The following is a 25,263-nucleotide window of genomic DNA, read 5'->3' as shown; positions in this document are numbered from 1 at the left end:
TGTGAGAATCATGTTCTTTGATTTCTCCAGTGCCTTCAACACCATTCTTCCCTCGGTTCTGAAGGACAAGCTGGAGAACTCTGGAGTGGACCATCACCTCACTACCTGGATTTTGGACTACCTCACCGACCGACCACAGTATGTGAGGACTCAGGGCTGTGTGTCGGACAGGGTCGTCTGCAGTACGGGGGCCCCACAGGGAACGGTTCTGGCTCCGTTCCTCTTCACCATCTACACTGCAGACTTCTCCCACAATTCCACCCAGTGCTTCCTGCAGAAGTTCTCTGATGACTCTGCAATAGTCGGCCTCATCACTGATGGGGACGACAAGGAGTACAGAGGACTGACTCAAGACTTTGTGGACTGGTGCCAGCTGAACTACCTCCAGATCAATGCCAGTAAAACCAAGGAGCTGGTGGTAGACTTCCGCAGGCACAAGCATTCTCCACTGCAACCACTGAACATCCAGGGTATGGACATTGAGGCTGTGGACAGCTACAGGTACCTTGGTGTTCATCTGAACAACAGACTGGACTGGACTCATAACTCAGACGCCCTCTACAGGAAAGGGCAGAGCAGGCTGTACCTGCTGCGGAGACTCAGGTCGTTTGGGGTGGAGGGCCCACTCCTGAAGACCTTCTATGACTCTGTGGTGGCTTCTGCTATCTTTTATGGTGTGGTCTGCTGGGGCGGCAGCATCTCTGCTGGGGACAGGAAGAGACTGAACAGGGTGATCCGAAGGGCCAGCTCTGTTCTAGGATGCCCTCTGGACCCAGTGGAGGTGGTGAGTGACAGGAGAACGGCGGCTAAGCTGTCATCCCTGATGGACAACGTCTCCCACCCCATGCAGCAGACTGTGACAGCACTGAGCAGCTCCTTCAGTGGGAGACTGCGGCACCCACGGTGTGGGACGGAGAGATTTCGCAGGTCTTTCCTCCCCACTGCTGTCAGACTCCACAACAAAGACTTTAACTGAACAAGCACACACATCCACACATGTGCAATAACACTAAGTGCAATAATCTTTTCTGGCATCGTTGTATTTTTACTCAGTTGTATATAGCATTCGTATTCTATTTTTATCTTATTGTATATTTTTATTCTATTTTATTCTACTGTATATAGTATATTATTTTATTCTATTCTGTACAGCTGTGTACTGTATTTATTCTTATTGTATTCTAATTTTTGCGTCATAACTTTTGCACTGTCCACTTCCTGCTGTGACAAAACAAATTTCCCACGTGTGGGACTAATAAAGGTTATCTTATCTTATCTTATCTTATCTTATCTTATCTTATCTTATCATATTTAAGATTGAAGCATTAATTAATTCTAGAAATGAGAGCTGCTCCATCTAAAGTGAGATGGATGCAGTCTCTCCTAAAAAGACCAGGTTTCCTCCAGAAAGTTTCCCAATTATCTATGAAGCCCACATCGTTCTTTGGGCACCACTCAGACAGCCAGCTATTTTAGGAGAACATGCAGCTAAACATGTCCCTCCTGGTCCGATTGGGGAGGGGACCAGAGAAAACCACAGTCCAACATTGTTTTGGCAAAGTTACATACAGTACCGATTCAATATTAAGATACAGGACTAAGTTGCTTTTAATGCGTTCAGGAGTATGACTGTGTGAATGGGTGAATGAGACATGCTGTATAAAGCACTTTGGTGCTCAAGTGGAGTAGAAAGGCACTGTATAAGAACAAGGCTGAAATTACTACTGCCAAATAAGTACTGCCATCTTTAATTGAGCAGACGTACCTTTCTGCTTATTTCTCTCAAGAGATATGGAAGCTGTCACACAAAGTGACATTTTGAAATGAAAAATATTCTAAAATACTCTTTTTTTTTTAATTCCTTGTCTCTGCAAGTCCCATTAACACACCACCAGGGAAAGACCTCAGCTTGTCTCGTTTATCCACCACACAGAGTATGTGTTTCTCCCTCTCTGTGCACAGACACTCTTGCTTGGCATGACTGATGATCAGTGATTGTTCGCTATACAGCAACATCCTCAGCACTGTCGGCAGTTACTCTCAGAGGTTGGTAAACAAAAACAAAACTTTTTGGAAAGAAGTCAAAGGAAGTTCTTGAACAAAAGCGTTGCCTGCCTCATCTATCATTCATTCCATCTGACTGTATCCCTGAGGTGTTTGCTTTTACTGCTCGAAAAGGCCTAAAGAGACATTACTGAAAGTGCACCACACAATAACTGAGTCAAATCTGTCAGTGCTGAAAGAGAGATGCAGTTAGACTGAGCTCATACTGTGTCAACCTACACTTTAAGAATGGCTTCTTACTGTGGTGGAGATTTTGTTATTTAACCTCCTAGGACCTGCGTCCACATATGTGGACGTCACATTTTGGGTTATTTAGACCAAAATACTCAATTTTGCTCTACAAGGGCCTGATATCCACTTACGAGGACATTATGCTGCTACTGTTCTATCAAAATTTTAAACAAATATCCTCATATGTGGCTCTCATTTTTCATAAAAACTAAAATAATGTAAAAAAAAATAATAATCTGGTAATTCTTTGTTTTTACATTCATCAGTCAACGACCCAGGAACCCTGACGGTAATGACATTTTATGGCTTTTTTTATGGCTCAAATGTGCAAAGCTGATGTCGTCGACCCACCAGGCGGGTGAACACCAATGTTTGTGAATGCGCGTAACTAAAGAAGTCCCCTAGGATTTTCAAATTGATACCATAGCTGTAGCTACTAAAAGTCTCGGGTGACTTTGAATCCCAGTCTCTGAAGACTTTCACTATTTTCTCTTTGTTTAGGGGATGTTTTGCTTTTCATATGCTGCTGTATGGGTCTGGCTGAAAAGCAAGGGCGGAGCAGAAAAGATTAATTTGTACACAGATCCAGCAAAAAAGGAAGTGGGAGTGGATTGGAAAGACTTGAGGGGGAGAAAAGAGGGGAATTACAAAAGGAGTGCGGAGTGGTGTGGGGCAGATGAATCACATCTCTGCAGCTTTGAATGGCCCATAGCTCTTCTGTCTGTGCTATCATTGTCAGTGCTCTCCTGCTTTTAATTGCCATAAACTCATACATATTCACAACAGGTGTCAGGCTCTTTGCTGGTGATAGATTGAAGTATAGAGACATTCGCCATAGAAATTATAGTGTTGTTTGGATGGATGCAACAGCCAGCTCATGCTGCCTTTCTTCTCCTCATTGCCATCTATCCAGAAACAAATTGCATGTTTAGGTTATGTTTTATTTGTTTATTTTGAGTGATTTTACCCAATAAATGGCAAAGTTGAAATGAAAGAAATTGTACTCTTTCTGAACTATATTTGAACTATTTCTGTTCAGACTCTTTCTGATTGTCTACATCTTTGTTGCTATACAGGGAGTGCAGAATTATTAGGCAAGTTGTATTTTTGAGGAATAATGTTATTATTGATTTTTTGATTTTGATTTTGATTTTATTGATTAGCATTCAAATTCAAATCTCAGTGAAAACAGTGAAAAAACAACAACAAACAAACAGTGAAAACAGAACAAAAATCTACCATAAAGAAAGAAAGCACGAGACAAGGCTAATCAAAAGGTATTGGCTGAAGCATTTGCTTATTACGCCAACCCTTTTCACAAAATATCTTTCTGTATGCAGCTCCTGTACACAGGGCTTGAAGAAAATAATAAAACAAAGCAAAAAACAAACAAACAAACAAACAAACAAAAAACAAACAAAGAAAAAAAAACTTTCCACCTTAGATAAGTAACTACATCAAAGCAAAAGAATCAAGAGGTTGTTTTTTTTTCTCCTTTTTGCTCTTTTCATTCTTGATTTATATATTTTTCTATTACTCTATTTTTAAACATGTTTTTAAACAAGGAAAATGAACTACACCTTTTTAAATCACTGTCATAACTATTCCACAGGTTAACTCCTCTAACAGAAACACATCTCTGCTTTATATTTGTCCTTATCTTGTTTTTTTTTTTTTAAAGAAATCTGTTCCCCTTAAGTCATATTGACTCTCTCTGACTTTGAACAGCTTCTGAGTACTGGGGCAAAGCAAGTTATTTTGTGCTTTATACATTATCTGTGCCATTTTATATTCAACTAAATCATAAAATTTCAGGGTATTCAGATTAATAAACAAAATGTTAGTTGGTTCTATATAGTTTGATTGGTTTATAATTCTTATAGCTTTTTTTTGTAACTTGAAAATATGAAGAGTGTTCGTTTTATATGCATTACCCCATATCTCCAGACAGTAAGTCATATATGGAAGCAACAGAGAACAATAAAGTGTGTATAATGATTTTTTGTTCAGGACATGCTTTGTTTTATAGAGAATAGCAATGGTTTTTGACATTTTTGTTTTCACGTGGTTTATATGAGACTTCCAACTCAGCTTATCATCAATTATCACTCCAAGAAATTTATTTTCGTACACTCTTTCAATTTCAATTCCATTAACCCTTATTTTAGATACATTTTTCATTTGTCTAGTGCCAAAAATAATCAATTTTGTTTTCTTTATATTTAATGATAACTTATTTACATCAAACCAGTTTTTTAATATATTTAACTCCTTTTCCGCTGTAGTCAGAAGCTGTTCTAAGTTTTTACCTGAGCAGTACAGAGTGGTATCATCAGCAAACAATACACATTTTAACAGTTTGGAAACACTACATATGTCATTTATATATAATATAAATAATTTAGGGCCCAGCATAGAGCCCTGAGGAACACCACAAGTTACCTTCAACTGCTTAGATTTTACATTATTGAATTCGACATATTGATATCTTTCATCCAGGTAACTTTTCATCCACTTGTATGCTATCCCTCTTATGCCATATCTCTCTAGTTTATTCATTAATATAGAATGATCAATTGTATCAAACGCCTTTTTTAAGTCTATAAAAACACCAACAGTATATTCCTTATTATCTATTGCATTAGATATCCCTTCAACAAGTTCCATCACTGCCATTGAAGTGGACCTTTTCACTCTAAAGCCATATTGGTTATCACTTAGGAGATTATGCTTCTCAATATATTTATCAAGTCTATTAACAAATAACTTTTCTAAAATTTTTGAGAACTGTGGGAGTAGTGATATTGGCCTGTAATTGGTAAACTGACATCTCTCTCCGTTTTTATGGATTGGAATAACTTTTGCTATTTTCATTTGTGAGGGAAACACACCAGTTTGAAAGGACAGATTACAAATGTATGCGAAAGGTTGCACTATATATTCTATAATACTTTTAACTAATATCATGTCAATACCAAAACAGTCAGTGGACTTTTTATTTTTAAATGTCTTCACAATGTTAATTATTTCTCTATGAGTTACAGCACCAATAAACATGGAGGACACATTCTGGGTAATATGTTTATTTAGGTCGTTATTATTTCTTGACTCTGGAATTTCTTTTGCTAAATTAAAGCCAACATTTACAAAGAAATCATTAAATTCATTTGCAATGTCTTTAGTTTTATCAAGCACAATATCTTTATCTTTTTTAAAATAATCTGGATAATTCTTATTTTTTGAGCCCTTTTTGATTAGACTGTTTAATATCCTCCATGTTTCTTGTGTGTTACTTCTACTTTGCTCCAATAATTTGTGGTAATATTCTTTCTTACTTGTTCTTATAATATTTACTAATCTATTTTTATATAACTTGTACTTTATTTCAGCATCTTTTGTCCTCTGTTTTATGAATCTCTTATATAGATTATTTTTCTTTTTACATGCATCTTCTATCCCCTTTGTGATCCATGGCTTATTTGATCTGTGATGCTTTCTAGTGATTTTCATTAAAGGACAATGTTTTTCATATAGTGAAATTACAGTTGATAAGAATGCATCATACGCACTATTTGAATCTTCATTTGCAAAAACCTCATTCCAATTGTGTTCCTTTAAGTCCACCTGAACAACAACCATGTTCTCAATGAACCCAAAAAACTCATTAATATCAAAGCTGAATGTTTTTGGAAGTAGTTTTTAGTTTATTTTTAGTTTTAGCTATTTTAGGGGTATATCTGTGTGTGCAGGTGACTATGTGCATAATTATTAGGCAACTTAACAAAAAACAAATATATACCCATTTCAATTATTATTTTTTTTACCAGTGACACCAATATAACATCTCCACATTCACAAATATACATACAAAACAAAAACAAATCAGCGACCAATATAGCCACCTTTCTTTGCAAGGACACTCAAAAGCCTGCCATCCATGGATTCTGTCAGTGTTTTGATCTGTTCACCATCAACATTGCGTGCAGCAGCAACCACAGCCTCCCAGACACTGTTCAGAGAGGTGTACTGTTTTCCCTCCTTGTAAATCTCACATTTGATGATGGACCACAGGTTCTCAATGGGGTTCAGATCAGGTGAACAAGGAGGCCATGTCATTAGTTTTTCTTCTTTTATACCCTTTCTTGCCAGCCACGCTGTGGAGGACTTGGACGCGTGTGATGGAGCATTGTCCTGCATGAAAATCATGTTTTTCTTGAAGGATGCAGACTTCTTCCTGTACCACTGCTTGAAGAAGGTGTCTTCCAGAAACTGGCAGTAGGACTGGGAGTTGAGCTTGACTCCATCCTCAACCCGAAAAGGCCCCACAAGCTCATCTTTGATGATACCAGCCCAAACCAGTACTCCACCTCCACCTTGCTGGCGTCTGAGTGGGACTGGAGCTCTCTGCCCTTTACCAATCCAGCCACGGGCCCATCCATCTGGCCCATCAAGACTCACTCTCATTTCATCAGTCCATAAAACCTTAGAAAAACCAGTCTTGAGATATTTCTTGGCCCAGTCTTGACGTTTCAGCTTGTGTGTCTTGTTCAGTGGTGGTCGTCTTTCAGCCTTTCTTACCTTGGCCATGTCTCTGAGTATTGCACACCTTGTGCTTTTGGGCACTCCAGTGATGTTGCAGCTTTGAAATATGGCCAAACTGGTGGCAAGTGGCATCTTGGCAGCTGCACGCTTGACTTTTCTCAGTTCATGGGCAGTTATGTTGCACCTTGGTTTTTCCACACGCTTCTTGCGACCCTGTTGACTATTTTGAATGAAACGCTTGATTGTTCGATGATCACGCTTCAGAAGCTTTGCAATTTTGAGACTGCTGCATCCCTCTGCAAGATATCTCACTATTTTTGACTTTTCTGAGCCTGTCAAGTCCTTCTTTTGACCCATTTTGCCAAAGGAAAGGACGTTGCCTAATAATTATGCACACCTGATATAGGGTGTTGATGTCATTAGACCACACCCCTTCTCATTACAGAGATGCACATCACCTAATATGCTTAATTGGTAGTAGGCTTTCGATCTTATACAGCTTGGAGTAAGACAACATGCATGAAGAGGATGATGTGGACAAAATACTCATTTGTCTAATAATTCTGCACTCCCTGTATGTTTGGCCCTGAGACTATACAGTGTGAGAGATCGGCTGGTCTCTAGGCTGAATGACTGAGCCACCACATACCAGGATACATAACAGGTTTCATGTGCCTTAGCATTGATTTTCCAAGTCTCTGGATGATGATGAGGAGGATTTACCAAAAAAACAAAAGATATTCCCTTAGTTGATGTGCCAGTGGTCCAGGGACCGAAGAACTGATTTGTCACCTTATTTTTTTCTATTATTAGATAAAGAGAGCTCTATTATTATTTCTTTTTTTTTTTTCTTTCTTTTTTTTTTTTTTTAAATGACATCAGAAACAGCAGTATGCGACATTACGTGATGGCAGAGCTTCAGTTCATCCTTTGTCATTTTTTTTTTTTTTTTTTTTAATAAATAGGACAGGGGGAATGAATGAGAGAAAGAGGGGGAGAGAAAGAAAGAAAACCAAAGGGGAGAAGAGACGGTGAGAAGGGGGGGGAAGAGAGAGAAAAAAAAAAAAAAGAACTCCTGGGTCACCTGTATGGAGAAAAAAAAAAACAAACAAAAAAAACAAACAGAGGAGACAGCAAACAACAAAGAGCAACATAATAATAGAGAAAACAAAGCACCATCACAATAAACTAGCTAGCCATAGATATCAATATTTACTAAATAATAAACGATATTGTGCAGCACGCAAGATAGACAGCGCACAGTGTGCTTTGAGGTAGCAGCCAAGAAAGCTTTAGTCCGCGTCTGTGAATACCCATGTGTGCATACCTGTGTGGATCAGCATGCTTGCATTCCAAAGGTTTCTCCATGTAATGATCTGCTAGGGAGTGTGGGGGGGCCACAGCCCCGTCCTCCAGGGTGTGAAGCGGGTATGGAGGAGATCAAAACTCCAGACATCCAGAGGCCCCCAGAACACAAGAGACCATGGAAGACCAACAGAGGGGCAGCCGCGCCACTGTTCCAGTAAGAGCTGAGGAGAGTCCCAGATGAGGGCTCGCCCAGCAGCCGCGGAGCAGAAGTCAGGGGGAGTTGCAGTGACGCGCCCGTGAGCTCCGCCGGCCCCCAGCTGCGCCTGAGTGACCGAGCCCCAGGCCGAGAGGCCGGGGGCACCCCACCTACAAAGGGGCCCGAGCGAGCCCCAGGCCCCAGGCCCCGACAAGCGGCCGCCAAGGAGTGAGCCGGTGTGTACCCGGACGCCCACCCCCAGACACAAAGAACCACCAACACACCGACACCTGAGGGAGTCCGCCACCGGCAGGGGAAGTGGTGGTGGGTGGAGATAGGCCTCCAAACCTTGGAGGGCCTGAGGTGTCCCCAGAGAGGTGGCGTCTGATACCCAACCTGACATATAGACACAGACATACAGGCACACACAGACACAAACATCCATTCCCACCCTCATGCTCTCATATACACTTACTCCACACTCAACCAACGTGGAGACAGACATAAAGAGACGCTGTACACACAATCACACTCCCCAAGCGTACTCTACAAACCGGGTCTAGGTACCCTTGCCCCTGGAGGGGGGAATTGCACCCAGACCCAGGTGGTGTTACCCTTTTCCCTGCGGTGGGGAGAGGCAGACCACCCCGACTCCGCAGCAGCAGGGAGGCCCCACACCCCAGACCGCAGTCGGACGGCCAACTCCTCCTACTAGCCCTCCCGCTCCAGCAGGCCGCAGAGAATGGGGGTGGGAGAAGACTCCAAACCTCCCTCCACCCGCTCATTGTAGTGTTGATGCATATGTGTTCTAAGGTGCAATTAAAACCCAGGAGGGCATGGAGCTACCTGCCATGGAGCAGCAGGTAAGCGCATAGTCCCTCCTGCTAACCCTCAATGACTAAGTGTATTTAAAATTGAGAGGTGGGCAACGACGTCAGGGGTGAGGTATACACCCTGATGGTAAATTGGACTCCGTGATTGTGCCCACCCCCAAGATCCTATATGTATGTGTAATGAGAGTGTGAATAATGTGAATGTCTAAGTTGTGGGATAAAATTGAGGCAGAGGCAGCCAGAAGGGGACGGGGGGGTAGCCTCCCCTGCACCCTGGTGACATACCCCCACTCCAAGGCCCTGCATGTGTGGGTGGTTGTGGAGGAGCGGGAAGAGGGAGGCAGCTGGAGATGGGGAGGGAAGGAAGGGAGGGGCAGGTAACCCCTCCCTGGGGCCAGCTCCCCCGCTGACCCCAGTAGGCACTCCCACCCTCCGCGACCCGCCAGGGAAGGGGGGCCCAGGCCCATCAGACCGGGGCCCAGTGCAGTAGCGCCCTCCGGCTCCACAGAGCCCTGGACAGTCCACCCAACCCCACCACAGAGAAAACTGCACCCACCCCACCATCCACACATCTTCCAGACTACATAAGACGGTAAACGCCCAGGCTGAGATCTTCCTCCACCTCTCCTGTATCTCCCCCTCCTGCAGAGAGTTCCTGAAGAGAAGAAAGCTCCTGCAAGATGTGACCATCCCCCCCACCAGATGAAGAGCCCCCCAGGCGGCTCGACGCACCGGCGGCACCCTGCTCCAGGGCCGGGCCCCCATGCACCCACCCGCCCACAACCCCGGCAACACACCAACCAGGACCCAAGCCCCCGAGGCCCGGCCCGGGCCCCAGCCCAGAGACGGAGCGCCCCCAGAACCTCACGCCCATCCCGGACCCACCCAGGGGCAGTCAGGTTGCCAGGTCAGTAACCCACGTCCGTCAGCACAGACCCTCCCCTAGCCCCGCTGCACGCAGCCGCGAGGAAACAGTCACCTGAGAGCCAACAGAGCCCCCAACCGGACGTGACCGCTACCCCGGTTTGAGCCCCCCAAGGAAGATGCCTCCGGGGAACCCCCCGACGCCCTAAGCCTGTCCCTACCCCCTCACCAATCACAACAGTGAAGGCGGGACCAAACTATGACCCCCCACCCCCACTAGGTGATGGAGCTGATAAAAGGGGCCCAGAGCAATTGATCTGATGTGGTGGCAGAGGCTGTATCAAGACTAATGTAATCTAATAGATAATTTCTATATTGGTTAGAATTAAGATTATTTTTATTTTTCCAGTTCATGAGGACTGTTTTCTTGGCTATGCATAGGGCAGTGAAGATCATATGGGCTATATTCTTTTCTGAAGTGACATTATCTAAGCTGCCCAGTAGACACACTAAGGGGGAAGTTGGGATGTTACATTTCAGACACTTTGATAAGTCTTCACATATCTCGCGCCAAAACTTTTGCACTGGTGGACAGAACCAAAGAGCGTGGATGTAATTGTCTGGTGTATTGCCTTGACAGTGTGAGCAGTTGTTGGAAGATGTAAAGCCCATCTTGAACATCCGATGACCTGTATAGTGCACTCTATGAAGTATTTTGTATTGTATTAATTGCAGACTGGGATTTTTAATTAATTTGAAAGTTTTTAAGCAAATCTGAGACCAGAAGTTTTGGTCTAGGTTGACTGATAAATCTGCTTCCCACTTTGCAGTAGGAAGGGATATTGATTCATCTAATTTAGAAAGTGTTCTGTATATTTTAGATAATAATTTGGGGGATTTAAGAGTAAAAAAATGTGCCGCACTTAGTGGTGTTTGTAATTCAACTTGACTGAGGTTAAATTTCTTTTTTACTATGGATTTAATTTGTTGATATTCTAAAAACCTTGTCTTGTTGATCCCATATTGTTCAACTAGTCTGTCAAATGGAATAAATTCTGTTCCCTCTAATATATGTTCTAAGTATTTAATTCCTTTACAACTCCATTCTGGGAAATTAATCATATTATTGTTTTGTAATATGTCAGGGTTATTCCAGATAGGTGTACGTTTGCATGGGATTAATGAAGACTCCGTTATTTTTAGAAACTCCCACCATGCTGTTAGAGAAAAGCTGATGTTGATACTTTTAAAGCATTCATGTCTTTTGATGTATGAGCTAATAAATGGTAGGTCTGAAATCTCTAGATCCTTGCATAGTGCCTGTTCAACATCTAGCCAGGGCTCAACTAAGAAGGTATGTTTTAACCATTCTGAGATGAACTGAAGCCTGTTGGCTAAGAAGTATTGGTGAAAATTAGGTAGATCTAATCCTCCTCTATCTTTGGTTCTTTGTAGCGTTTTTAAGCTAATACGCGGGGGTTTATCTTTCCAAAGGAATTTGGAAATATATGAATCCAGAGATCTGAACCAATCTTGTGATGGTTTGTTAGGGATCATCAAAAATAAGTAATTTATTTTTGGCAAGATCATCATTTTTATAGTGGCGACCCTTCCCATGAGTGATATGGGTAAAGATTTCCATCTAGTCAGATCGCCTTCTACTTTCTTTAGAAGTGGGATGTGGTTTAATTTAGTTAAGTCTGAAAGCTTAGGAGAGACATTAATACCTAAATATTTAATATTTCCGGATTGCAGTGGGGCAGAGGAAGAATTATGGAAGGAGCAGTTAATGGGGAGAACTGTAGATTTTGGCCAGTTAATTGAATAATCTGAAACTCTTGAAAACCAGTTTATTAAAGTAATTACCTCAGAGAGGTTGGTTTGTGTGTTTTGCAGAAAAAGCAACACATCATCCGCATAGAGACTGATTTTATGTTCTATGTTCTTACATTTTATGCCCTTAATTGTTGTAGCCTGTCTAAATGCTGCTGCTAGAGGTTCGATAAAAATTGCAAAAAGTGAAGGGGAGAGTGGGCATCCCTGTCTGGTGCCCCTCAGGAGACAGAAGCTGGAGGATGTCTGGTCATTTGTTCTGATACGAGCCGTTGGGGAATTGTATAATATTCTTATCCAGTTTATGAAAGAGTTTCCAAAACCAAATTTGTGTAAAGTTGCGAATAAAAATTTCCAATTAACTCTGTCAAATGCTTTTTCTGCATCTAGAGATAATATTATGGTTTCGATGTTTTTATCGTATGAGTAGTCTATTAAATTAAGTAATCTACGAGTGTTTGTTGAGGAGTGCCGACCTTTTATGAAACCAGTTTGGTCAGGATGAATTAAGAGGGGGATCATTTTCTCTAATCTCTTTGAGAGAGCTTTGCAGATTATTTTAAGGTCTACATTTAAAAGAGAAATTGGACGATAGCTTGAGGGAAATAAAGGGTCTTTGCCTGGTTTTAGCAGGAGACTAATGTTGGCAGAATTCATATTTGGTGGTAGTCTGCCCTTTTCCTCGATTTCCTGCAACATGCTGTGGAATACTGGTGCCAAAATTGTCCAGAATTCTTTGTAGAATTCTGCAGGGAAGCCGTCTGGACCTGGAGCCTTATTATTGGGCATACTTATCAGGGCTTCCTGGAGTTCACTTGGCGTCAGTGGCGAATCCAGTTCCATTGCTTGACTGTCTAGTAATTTTGGAAGAGTTACGTTGTCAAGAAACAGATCAATTTCATTTTTAGATGGGTTTATTTGTGGTGAGTATAAAGTTTCATAGAAATCCCTAAAAATGTTGTTTATTCTTCCAGGATCATATATTGTGTTCCCCGATAAATCTTTAGCAGCACATATAGTTATTTTTTCTTTATTTATTTTTAGCTGGTTAGCTAGAAATCGACCTGATTTGTTACTGTGTTCAAAATTCTGCAAGCGAAGTCTTTGTATAAGGAATTGTGTTTTTTTATTAATAGTTTCATTTAATTCTAGTTTTGTTTTGCATATTTTGTTCAATGTTTCCTGATCTTGGTGGGACGCGTAGGCTTCTTCTAGTGATTTGATGTTTTTTTCTAATTCCTGAATATTTTTGTTTTCTTCTTTCTTTTTGTGTGATGAGAAAGAAATTATTTTACCTCTCATCACAGCTTTCCCTGCTTCCCATAGAACAGAAGCAGATATTCCGGGAGTGTCATTAAAGTCTAAATATGAAGTCCATTCCTTTTTAAAGTATTTAATAAAGTCTTCATCTTTAAGTAGTGATATATTAAATCTCCAGTTTTTACTTGGCGTAGTATTATTCTTGTGCATTAGTGTTAAAGATACAGGAGCATGATCGCTGACAGCTATAGGATGAATCTCAGTGTCTGAAATGTCACACAGCAGTGAGCTGCTGACCAAAAAATAATCCAGACGAGAGTAAGAGTGATGAACATGCGAGAAAAAAGTATATTCCTTACTGGTGGGGTGAAGAGAGCGCCATGCATCGCAAAGACCAAAGTCGTTCATATACTGTTTGATTATATTTGTGGACTGCCAATTACGCTGAGTTCCTGTTGTGTTGAGCCTATCCATTTCTTCATTTAGTCCAAGGTTGAGGTCACCGCCAAGAATGAGTGTGCAATCAAGGTGTTCAGAGAGTGCACTAAAAAAACCGTGGAAGAATGAGGGTTCATCAACATTATTTCTAATATATCTCTAATTCCCCTTTCTTTCTGATATTTGTCCTGCTCTATCATCCATCCATCATCCATCCACCCAACCTTCCTTCCTCCCTGCCTTCCTTCTGCATCAAAACCTTCCATAACCTTCACGAGCACTGAGGAAATCTTCAATATCCAACGAAAAGATTGCACATCTCTGTCTCGCTTTCATTCATGTGCATGTGCACAGGGACAGGTTTGGGTTTTTTTGCTTGCCATGGAGTCTCACGTCAGATAAACACATGCACAGAATACATGTGGCCTTTCTTTTATTTTCCCCACAAATATTTGTGAAATACACGGTATGATTGTGACCTGTGTTGACAGCACGCTCAGGGTGATCTTGTTTTTAGTGGTCTCTGTCACTTAGTCAGGCTCCAGTATTTTCAAGGGTAAAACAAAGACATGTAAGAACACTGGCTCAACTCCAAATAACATCAAGTGTGTCCAGTAGACTGCTCATGGGTAAATTCATGCTGTTAGCAGGGTAGTACGCTATGCTCCAAAGTACTGGTTATTTTAGGTATTTTTCGATAGAACTCTTCATCATTACATTAAAGTAAATGGACAATCACTTTCAAGCTCTCTGCTAAAACTCAACTGAAGGCCATTTACACTAATTTGGTAACACAGATGCTTTCTGGTTCTTTATCAAGTTCTCAGAATAAAAACTGACAATTTGAGGTGCCCGCAGCTAAGACTTGGACACTTAACACTCAACTGTATGTTTTTTCATGAACAACATTAGCAGTTTGATGGTTTAAATAACAGATTACAGGTGATGGATAGATGGATAGCTTCTTCAGGTTGTGTGTGTACGCAACAACCTGCAGTCATGTCATCACACCAGAAAAATGTAGGAATCCTTTGTAATTATGTGTTTGATGTCTACAGGTTCCAAATGTGTGACTGATATCGAAGCTGAGTCTGCTTGCTGCGTTCATTCTCATCCTCTGGACTCCCTTGAAATGTGTTCATTAGTTTCAGTTTGTTAACTATATATTGCTTTGAATGTCATTTCATGCTAGCAAATTACTGATTTGCTTTGCACACACACACAAAAGCTTGATGCTAAATATCAAATCCCCCATTTGTTTAATCAGGAAGAATACTGGGCGCTGGGATGGATTTTATTTGACTGTATTTGCATCTGCTCAGCACCAACATGTGCAAGCGTTTAATTAAAGGAGGGAAAGCATGAATGTGAATGTAACTGAACAGCAAATTGAATTATTGTATCTGTTCAGTCATGTTGCCTCCTGGGTGTACGCTGGATTTTGTTATTTTATTTCACCTAGCGGGTCCTCCTGAGAATACGGCTCACATTAAGAACGTGTTTGAACGTGAGTTTTGATTCCACACATACTGTGAGGAAACCCTGGTGACACCTTTGGGCTGTTGGTGTGCGTTAAGGCCACCTGTGCACATCTGTATGTGTGTCTTGGTGTTGGCATTAATCTGACATCGATTCAAATTTTTTGTCTTTATTGACAGTACCGGTCCCTTTTATATAAGGGCTGTAGTGTCTGGCTGGGGCAGCAGTTGTGTGGTGAAGTGAAGGAGGACCCAAGTTGCAGACAGCGGCGGTGATGCGAGTGAGTTTATTTACAGAGGCGAGGGCAGAACTAAACATAAACCTAAACTGGGGAAAACTAATAACAAACAAAACACGAAACCATAACTGCAGGGGAAAACATAAGGAGGTTACGCAGGGAATGAAGAGCAGAATGGAGAGCAGAGAGACGCAGAGATTACCAAATAACAAAGACGAACCGACAAGGAACACAGGCAGGCACACACTATAAATACACACAAGGTAATCCGGGAACACAGCTGAACCTAATTAGACACGACGAGACACAGACCTTCAAAGTAAAACAGGAAATTCAAAAGCTGTTCTACAATACTGACTCAGGGACGCGAACAGAGCACAGAAAGGAGAACACTAAAACATTAAACACAAGAACCAAACCCTAAGAACTAATTCAAAATAAGAATTAACACAAAATCAGAAGAAGCTAGAAAATAATAACAATAAACTCAAAACGCTGGGTCACGGGCCCAGGACCATGACATGTACTTCCTGTCCCACATTAGATAAGCTCAGGGCTGACTTAGTGTGACTTAGTGGTGTGTTTTTATTATTTCTACTATGTTCTATATTTAAAAAGATTTGCCAGTCTTTGTGTGTCTATTTGTACATATTTGATTTATAATTTTAATGTTTTTGCCCAAAATGGAGTGATTGAGCCAGTGGACGTGGTCGTGGAATGCAATGAAAATTTAGAAACACTGAAGTACAGAAGATAGAGGGTTGTTAGTTTAAATGAACTAACTTCAAAGAATATATTAGTAATATATATAATAATAATATTAGTATAACCTATCCCCACAAGTTGCATGTCTTTGGACAGTGGGCGGAAGACTTGTGAGGATAAGTTAATTGGATAATCCAAATTGCCACTAGGTGTGAATGTGCGAGTGAAAGTGAGTGTGAATGGTTGTCTGTCTCTGTGTGTTGGCCCTGTGACAGACTGGTGACCTGTCCAGGATGTACCCCGCCTCTCGCCCTATGACAGCTGGGATAGCCTCCAGCGCCCCCCGCGACCCTGAAAAGGATAAGCGGAAGTGGATGGATGGATGGATATTAGTATATATATTTAGTATTTAATAGAGATTTTCTTTGTTACACATATTGCTCTAGCATCTCAGGTCAGTTCAATTCAATTTGATTCATTTTAGTTCAGTTCAGTTTAATCACCCTGTTATTTTGCAAGTTCTCTTACTTAGAAATCATGGAGGGATCTACAATTTTCAGCATAGGTGCATTTCCACTGTGAGAGACAGAATCTAAAAAGAAAAATCCGGAAATCACATTGTATGATTTTTGAACAATTTATTTTTGAATTTCTGTGTCAAATAAGTATTTGATTACTTGCTTATCAGCCAGACTTCTGATCCTCAAAGACCTGTTATTTTGCTTTCAAATAGTCTAGCTACACTCTGCTCATGATTCTAAATTAGTAGCATCTGTTTGAGGTCGTTAGCTGTCATAAAGAGACCTGTGCACCCCACAATCAGCCAAAGTCTAAGTATGGGCAAAACCAAAGAGCTGTCAAAAGACACAAAAGAAAAACTTGTAGACCTTCACAAAGCTGGAAAGGGCTACGGGGCAATTGCTTGGTGAAAAAAGAACAACTGTTGGAGCAATTGTCAAAAAAAATGGAAGAGGCTAATGATGACTGTCAATGTCCCTCGGACTGGGGCCCCACGGAAGATCTCTCCTTGTGGGATTCCATTGATGCTAAGAATGGTGAAGAATCAGCCCAGAACTACACGTGAGGAGCTGGTCAATGCCATGAAGAGAGCTGGGACCATGGTTTCCAAGGCTACTATCAGTAATACACTAAGATGTCATGGTTTAAAATCTTGCATCGCATGGAAGGTTCCCCTGCTTAAGTCAGCCCAAGTCCAGGCCCGTCTGAAGTTTGCCAGGGATCATCTGGATGATCCAGAGGAGTCATGGGAGAAAGTCATGTGGTCAGATAGACCAAAGTAGAACTTTTTGGTCTTAACTCCATTCGCCGTGTTTGGAGGAAGAAGAATGATGAGTATCATCCCAATAATACCGTACCTACAGTGAAGCATGGGGCTGGAAACATCATGCTCTGGGGTGTTTTTCTGCACAGGGGACAGGACGACTGCACTGTATTAAGGAGAGGATGAACGGGGCCATGTATTGTGGCATATTGGGCAAAAACCTCCTTCCCTCAGTCAGAGCATTGAAGATGGGTCGTGGATGGATCTTCCAACATGACAATGACCCAAAGCACACAGCCAGGAAAACCAAGGAGTGGCTCCATAAGAAGCATATTAAGGTTCTGGAGTGGCCTAGCCAGTCTCCAGACCTAAATCCAATAGAAAATCTTTGGAGGGAGCTGAAACTCTGTGTTGCTCAGCGACAGCCCCGAAACCTGACAGACCTAGAGAAGATCTTTATGGGGGAGTGGGCCAAAATCCCTCCTGCAAACCTGGTGACGAACTACAGGAACCGTTTGACCTCTGTAATTGTTAACAAAGGCTTCTGTACCAAATATTAAAAAATTTTGACTCCGGGCCTCTATTGCTGCTCCTTTTTTTTTTTTTTTTTTTTGCCGCCTGTCCCATTTGGTTCTTTTACCATCAGAATTATTGTCTGAAGGCCAAGAAAGATGCCCAATGGATTAATGGATTTACTATACCAAGATTTATTATACAAAGTGGAACCACCAAGAACACCAAGAACCACCAACGCACCGATGTCTGAGGGTGTCAGCCACCGACAGGGAGAGTGGTGAGGGGAGATAGACCTCCATACCTTGGAGGGCCTGAGATGTCCCTAGAGAGGTGGCGTCTAATACCCGACCTGACATATAGACACAGACAAACATGCACATAGAAATACGAACATCCATTCCCACCCCCATGCACACATACAGGGAGTGCAGAATTATTAGGCAAGTTGTATTTTTGAGGAATAATGTTATTATTGAACAACAACCATTTTCTCAATGAACCCAAAAAACTCATTAATATCAAAGCTGAATGTTTCTGGAAGTAGTTTTTAGTTTGTTTTTAGTTTGAGCTATTTTAGGGGGATATCTGTGTGTGCAGGTGACTATTACTGTGCATAATTATTAGGCAACTCAACAAAAAACAAATGTATACCCATTTCAATTATTTATTTTTACCAGTGACACCAATATAACATCTCCACATTCACAAATATACATTTCTGACATTCAAAAACAAAACAAAAACAAATCAGCGACCAATATAGCCACCTTTCTTTGCAAGGACACTCAAAAGCCTGCCATCCATGGATTCTGTCAGTGTTTTGATCTGTTCACCATCAACATTGCGTGCAGCAGCAACCACAGCCTCCCAGACACTGTTCAGAGAGGTGTACTGTTTTCCCTCCTTGTAAATCTCACATTTGATGATGGACCACAGGTTCTCAATGGGGTTCAGATCAGGTGAACAAGGAGGCCATGTCATTAGTTTTTCTTCTTTTATACCCTTTCTTGCCAGCCACGCTGTGGAGTACTTGGACACGTGTGATGGAGCATTGTCCTGCATGAAAATCATGTTTTTCTTGAAGGATGCAGACTTCTTCTTGCCTAATAATTCTGCACTCCCTGTATTCAAATACTCAGCACTCACCCATGTGGAGACAGACATAAATAGACACTGTACACACAATCACACTCCACAAATACTCGGCTCTCGGCGAAGGCGGTCGCACTTTTCTCCTCTCCTCCTTCCCCTTATCTTCCCTGCTTAGCCTCTTGTGTCCTGTCTTGTCTCGCGTGCACTACTTTTCCCTGGAACAGTCTCTCACTGTCGTTCTCTAAAACCTAACAGAGAATTATGGATTTGATCAACTGGTCTCTGAATGCTATTGACACCCTCTTCTCAACGAGAAGTCTGGGCTCGGGAGAGCCCGAGTGCCCTGGAGGGACTTTCCCTGCCGGATACACGATGGATGGGTGGCAAACCTGGAGGATCTTGTGCCTGGCGGGACTGTCTATCGAGGACGCTGAGGATATTTACCTATTCGGAACCATGATAACAGGGTTCTTGCTGATCGGAGCTGGCTTGGCCCTGACTTATCGGAGAAATAAGAGAGCGGAACCAGCTGTTCAAACTCCCCCTAAGCTGACCGCTGGAATTGAAGCGATGGGACGAGGCGCGGCCTCCCACACCGAACGCAGCATGGTTAACACCTTGGAGACGCTTACAGCTGCCGTGAAGACTCAAACTAACACCATTGAGCGTATGATGGGATACATCAGAGAGGGGCCTGCTCACAATAACACCCTTGAGCGAAAGTTGGATAACATCGCAGAACGGCTCACTGCAGCTGTGGGGTCTCAGAACCAAAAGAATGACAACACCACGGAACAGAAGCTTGATACCATCATGGGGAGGCTCGCAGCGCTCCAACGGGAAATCGAGGCCCCAGTGTCAGAGTGCTAAATTCGCTGCTCGCATAAAGGAGAAATCAACAATATTCAACATTTGGACACCACGGCGCCAGCTGCTAGGCCCAAGGCTGGAGCCCACCAAAACAACTCCCTGATAACGACTGTGTGATGACTATTCTTCCCATCCCATGAAGGACACCTGGATCGGCTGGAGGACTGTTTACTTAGCCTGATACAGCGAAGGACACTGTCTCAGCTGAACTATGGACACGCACACACATACACTTACACTGATAAGCACGCACTCATCCCCCTCCCTTCCAAACGCCTTCGATGCTTGTTCCTGTGGGGGAAGGCAGCGGGTCTGCGTGCCGCGCTGAAATGATAGCATGGTGCAGGACGACTGCTGTGTTCCTTCGAATCACCCCCCACCCCCCTATCCATCCCCTGTGGCTTGTCATGTGCTCTGATGTTGTGATGTGGACATTAATGTGCTCTCTGTGCAGAGGAGTTTTTTTGTTTCCTGTTCTCATGCTGTCCTCCCATAGGTTGCCCAGCGTGTGAAGAGGTCTCTTTTTTTCCTCTTGTACTTTTCCCAATGTTGTGTAATTTTTTCAGTGTTATTCTCCCAACGCTGCCGGTCTCCGACTGTATTCCCTTGTGTTGTCTTGTTGTTGTGTGTGTTAGTCGGGGGGGGTGTCCTATTCCTCTGTGGGGCAACCTGCATATGGCCAATAAAGCATTCATTCATTCATTCATTCATTCATTCATTCACAAACATACTCTCTACCCCAGGTCCAGGTACCCTTGCTTCCAGAGGGGGAAACTGCACCCAGGAGGTTTTACCCTTTTCCCTGGGGTGGAGACAAGCAGTCCGCCCCTGACTCCGCAGTAGCAGGGAGGCCCTACACCCCAGACCCCAATCAGACGGCCAACTTCTCCCCCCGCCCCGACCTACAACAGAGAACGTGGGTGTATGAAGACCCCAAACCTCCCTCCGCCCGCTCATATGTATTGCTTTTGTGTGTGTGTTCTAAGGTCCATTTAAAACCTGGGAGGGCATGGTGCTACCATGTTTTAACCATCCTGAGATGAACTGAAGCCTGTTGGCTAAAAACTACTGTTGAAAGTTAGGTAGATCTAATCCTCCATTATCCTTGGTCTTTTGTAGTGTTTTTAAGCTTGTAGGTGGTCTTTCCAAAGGAATGTAGACATATACGAATCTAGAGATCTGAACCAATCTTGTGATGGTTTAGTCGGGATCACTGAGAATAAATAATTTTTGGTAGTACCATCATTTTTATAGCGGCAACCCTTCCCATGAGTGATATGGGTAGACATTTCCATCTAGCCAGATCGCCTTCTACTTTCTTTAAAAGTGGGATATGGTTTAATTTAGTTAAATCTGTAAGCTTAGGAGAAACATATTACTACCTAAATTTTTATTTTATATTTCCAGATTGCAGTGGTGTAGAAGAAGAATTATGGAAGGAGCAATTAATCGGAAGGACTGTAGATTTTGACCAGTTTATTGAATAATCTGAAACTCTTGCAAAAGAGTTTATCACTGCAATTACCCCAGAGAGTTTGAGTTTTGGAGAAAAAATAACACATCATCCGCATAAAGACTGATTTTATTTTCTACCTTCTTCTCCGAGTGTATTTAAGTCATGTCTTCTGTCATAGTAGTTGCTGGTTCGTCTGCGTCTCTCCGTCCGTCATCCCGCGTATTTCACTGTGCCTCCCTGCATCTTTGTTTCTGGTTAGTTTTGTTAGTTTTGCCCAGTTTAGGTTTTCCTGTTTCACGTTCACCCTTGCCATTTCTGTTTGTATCTACATTTGTTTATTAAACTCACTTGTACCAGAGCTGCCGTCAGTGTTGGGAAGGTTACTTTTAAAATGTATTCCATTACAGATTACATGCCCCAAAATGTATTCTGTAACGTATTCCGTTACGTTACTCAATGAGAGTAACGTATTCTGAATATTTTGGATTACTTAATATATTATCATGCTGTTTACAACTACGTGAATGGACTATTGCTGTGACTTATTACTGTTACTGAAGATCCGCGGCTCCGAACCGTAGTAAAGGGACCTCCGGTCCGTGTCAGGCTTGTAGCTAAACACTAGCTTTACTTTGTTGTGTGGGTCAACTTTGCTTGCGAGAGACAGAGAGAGGCGTTGAAAGGCTGCTCCAACTGAGCTTATTGTTTTGGAGGAAAACACGAACACAGCGTACAGTCGAGTCTTAACAGCTTACTCAAACTGGGCTCATCAGGCTCTCTGTTTGGCTGCAGTGGTTATTATTATATTTACATGCTTCCAGCTCCCGTTTTTGCTCGATGACAGCTCTACTTTTCCTTTTTCTCCCTCCTCGCTCACAGACACATAACGGGTACAGCAGTCCATTCTCCCTGCAGCACGGACTACACTGCCCATCAGGCTGCATGCTTTAGAGCTATACCTATTAGCTTAGCACAACAACAACAACAACAAAAAGGCGCTCTCTCACCCAGGAAACACGCAGAGAGAGAGCGTCACCCTGTAACCATGGCAACCGTAACGCTGCCACCTGGAACAACAGAATGTAGCTGTCAAACAAAACCCAAACAGTCCTTACCCGCAACAATATGAAACAGGGAAGTACCACCGTGTAATCCATTTATTTCAACAAAGTAACTGTATTCTGAATACCACCTTTTTAAACGGTAACTGTAACGGAATACAGTTACTCATATTTTGTATTTTAAATACGTAACGGCGGCACATGTATTCCATTACTCCCCAACACTGGCTGCCGTTTCCTGGGTTCTAAATCATTCACACACGGCTTGCCCTGGCAACCCGTGACAGTACAAACCAGCCACCATGGACCCAGCGGCACTGAATCAGTCCGAGGAGCTCCGGGACGACATCACTTACAATGTGGAGATTCTCCTCGGGCTGTGGTTGGAAAACCCTCCGAAAGAGCTTTGCCGCGCCGTTGAAAGCAGGCTACAACGGCTCTTTTCGGGCCTTCCATGGCTATTGGAATCACTTACCCCGACCATGCAGGCCTTTCTCCACAACACACCACACCTTCTCTCAGCCATTATTGCCTCGCTGCCCGACCCGCCGGATGTGGTTTTGCCTGGCCTATCGGAGCCGTCTGTGGGGAGGAAACGACGGTCGGCTAGAGGACTCCGTGCCTGCTGGCTTTGTGATAGCCTCCGCTGGAGGGTCCGATGGACCGCTCCGGCCTTCGTCTCCTGTCTCCGCTGGAGGGTCCAAGGGACCGCTCCGGCCTTCGTCTCCTGTCTCTGCTGGAGGGTCCGAGGGACCGCTACGGCCTTCGTCTCCTGTCGTCGCTGGAGGGTCCAAGGGATCCGTCCAGCCTGCAGCGCCACCACCTGCGGCTGCCACGCCGTCACCTGCAGTGCCACCGTCTCCGGCTTCCACGGCGTCGCCTGCAGCGCCACCGTCTCCGGCTTCCACGCCGTCACCTGCAGCGCCACCGTCTCCGGCTTTCATGCCATCTGGTCCAGCTTCAGAGTCTTCATCCTCGTCTGGTCCAGCTTCATCATCCTCGCCTGCAGCAGCCTCTTCTTCAGCTTCTGCCTCGCCTGGTCCAGCCTCCGTGTCTTCGCCCTCACTGTCGCCTGGTCCAGCCTCCGTGTCTTCATCCTCAGCGTCACCTGGTCCAGCCTCCGTGTCTCCGCCCTCAGCGTCGCCTGGTCCAGCCTCCGTGTCTCCGCCCTCAGCGTCGCCTGGTCCAGCCTCCGTGTCTCTGCCTTCAGCGTCGCCTGGTCCAGCCTCCGTGTCCTAAATCCTTTACACACGGCTTGCCCTGGTAACCCGTGACAGTAAACAAAAATGGCTGGATTTCGAGTCTTTTTACCTTCTCTCAGATGTAATTATATTTTTGGTAATTCCACGCCGGTGGAAACCCAAACAAAACACGCATTAAGATGCTCTGATGCAGGGGTGTCAAACTCATTTTAGTTCAGGGGCCACATGGAGAAAAGTCTATTCTCAAGTGGGCCGGACTGGTAAAATCATTGTATATATATCTGTGAAGGTTCTCAGTCATCCACGTCATCGTAGTCAAAGGAGCTTGCAAAGAAAAGCGTCTGGACTTCTTTAAGTTGCTTGAAGATGCTTCACCTCTCATCCGAGAAGCTTCTTCAGTTCTAAGGTCAAATGGTGGAGAGTCCCAGATATAAGCCTAGTGGGAGTTTCCCCCCACAGAGGGACAAAAGGACCCCCTGATGATCCTCTAGTCGCCTGAGCCAAGGTGTGAAACTGGGTGTGGGTCCCAATCAGCCGGAGTTTCGGGTGAGTTCATTGTGAAACCTGGCCCCACCTTATCATGCGAATTCCTGAGGTCAGATGGCCCAGAATGTGAGTGGGCGTTAAGGCGTCTGGGAAGGGAACTCAAAACTGGATTATAGATGGCAGAGAGTTGGTGTCGTAAACCACCGCCTCTGTTCAAAGATGGTCGCTCACAGTGGACATAGATGGCTTCTTTCACTCCTCTTTCAAACCATCTGTCCTCTCTGTCCAAAATGTGAACATTGGCATCCTCGAAGGCCTGAAGGAAAAAAGAAGGAACACACACATGTAAAGGAAGCACTCAAAACGTGCGGCTATCCTAAATGGGCGTTCTTAAAGTCAGCAAAGAGGCAAAGAAAAGAAGACCAGACACCAGCGAGGGAGGATAAGAAGGACAGGCGCAACAACATTGTCATCCCCTATGTAGCCGGTGTATCAGAAAAACTCAGGAGAGTTTTCTCCAAGCATGACATCCCAGTGTACTTCAGACCCAGCAACACGCTCAGACAAAAACTGGTTCACCCGAAAGACAAAACCCCAAAACACAGACTTAACAATGTGGTGTATGCTGTACAGTGCAGCGAGGAATGCCCAGACCTCTACATTGGAGAGACCAAACAGCCACTTCACAAGCGCATGGCACAACACAGAAGAGCCACCTCCACAGGACAAGACTCAGCAGTCCATCTGCATCTAAAGGTCAAAGGTCACTCTTTCGAGGATGCCAATGTTCACATTTTGGACAGAGAGGACAGATGGTTTGAAAGAGGAGTGAAAGAAGCCATCTATGTCCACTGTGAGCGACCATCTTTGAACAGAGGCGGGGGTTTACGACACCAACTCTCCGCCATCTATAATCCAGTTTTGAGATCCCTTCCCAGACGCCTTAACGCCCACTCACATCCTGGGCCCTCTGACCTCAGGAATGATAAGGTGGGGCCAGGTTTCACAATGAACTCACCCGAAACTCTGGCTGATTGGGACCCACACCCAGTTTCCCACCTTGGCTCAGGCAATTAGAGGATCATCAGGGGGTCCTTTTGTCCCTCTGTGGGGGGAAACTCCCACTAGGTTTATATCTGGGACTCTCCACCATTTGACCTTAGAACTGAAGAAGCTTCTTGGATGAGAGGTGAAACGTCTTCAAGCAACTTAAAGAAGTCCAGACGCTTTTCTTTGCAAGCTCCTTTGACCATTGTATATATAACTTAAAAACAACAACTTCAGATTGTTTTCTTTGTTTTAATACA

At 43.5% G+C, this 25,263-nt stretch overlaps 1 protein-coding gene and 1 long non-coding RNA gene across 6 annotated transcripts in view; one reads left to right on the top strand and one right to left on the bottom strand.

The window, feature by feature from the left end:
• fhit (fragile histidine triad diadenosine triphosphatase) overlaps nt 1–25,263 on the top strand; it is a 188,258-nt gene that overhangs the window by 47,625 nt on the left and 115,370 nt on the right. The window contains exon 4 of one of the 5 annotated variants that reach the window (XM_085405464.1): nt 20,495–20,667. The exons of the other annotated variants lie outside the window; for them this stretch is intronic. The gene's annotated coding sequence lies outside the window, so the exon portion shown is untranslated. The remainder of the gene's footprint in view (nt 1–20,494; nt 20,668–25,263) is intronic. 5 annotated transcript variants of the gene reach the window in all.
• Nucleotides 7,767–11,289, bottom strand: LOC146669034 (uncharacterized). Its single transcript, XR_014911667.1, has 2 exons — nt 8,165–11,289; nt 7,767–7,921 (listed from the first exon to the last, which is right to left on the bottom strand). It is a non-coding gene; the product is annotated as an uncharacterized LOC146669034 (long non-coding RNA).

This window comes from Rhamphochromis longiceps, linkage group LG5 (assembly GCF_057381845.1).
Source record: "Rhamphochromis longiceps isolate RC_006_pf linkage group LG5, R_longiceps_female_GT1.1, whole genome shotgun sequence".
Lineage (NCBI taxonomy): Eukaryota > Metazoa > Chordata > Actinopteri > Cichliformes > Cichlidae > Rhamphochromis > Rhamphochromis longiceps.
The sequence above is the reverse complement of the archived record's forward strand: the minus strand, read 5'-3'. Positions and strand labels throughout refer to the sequence as shown.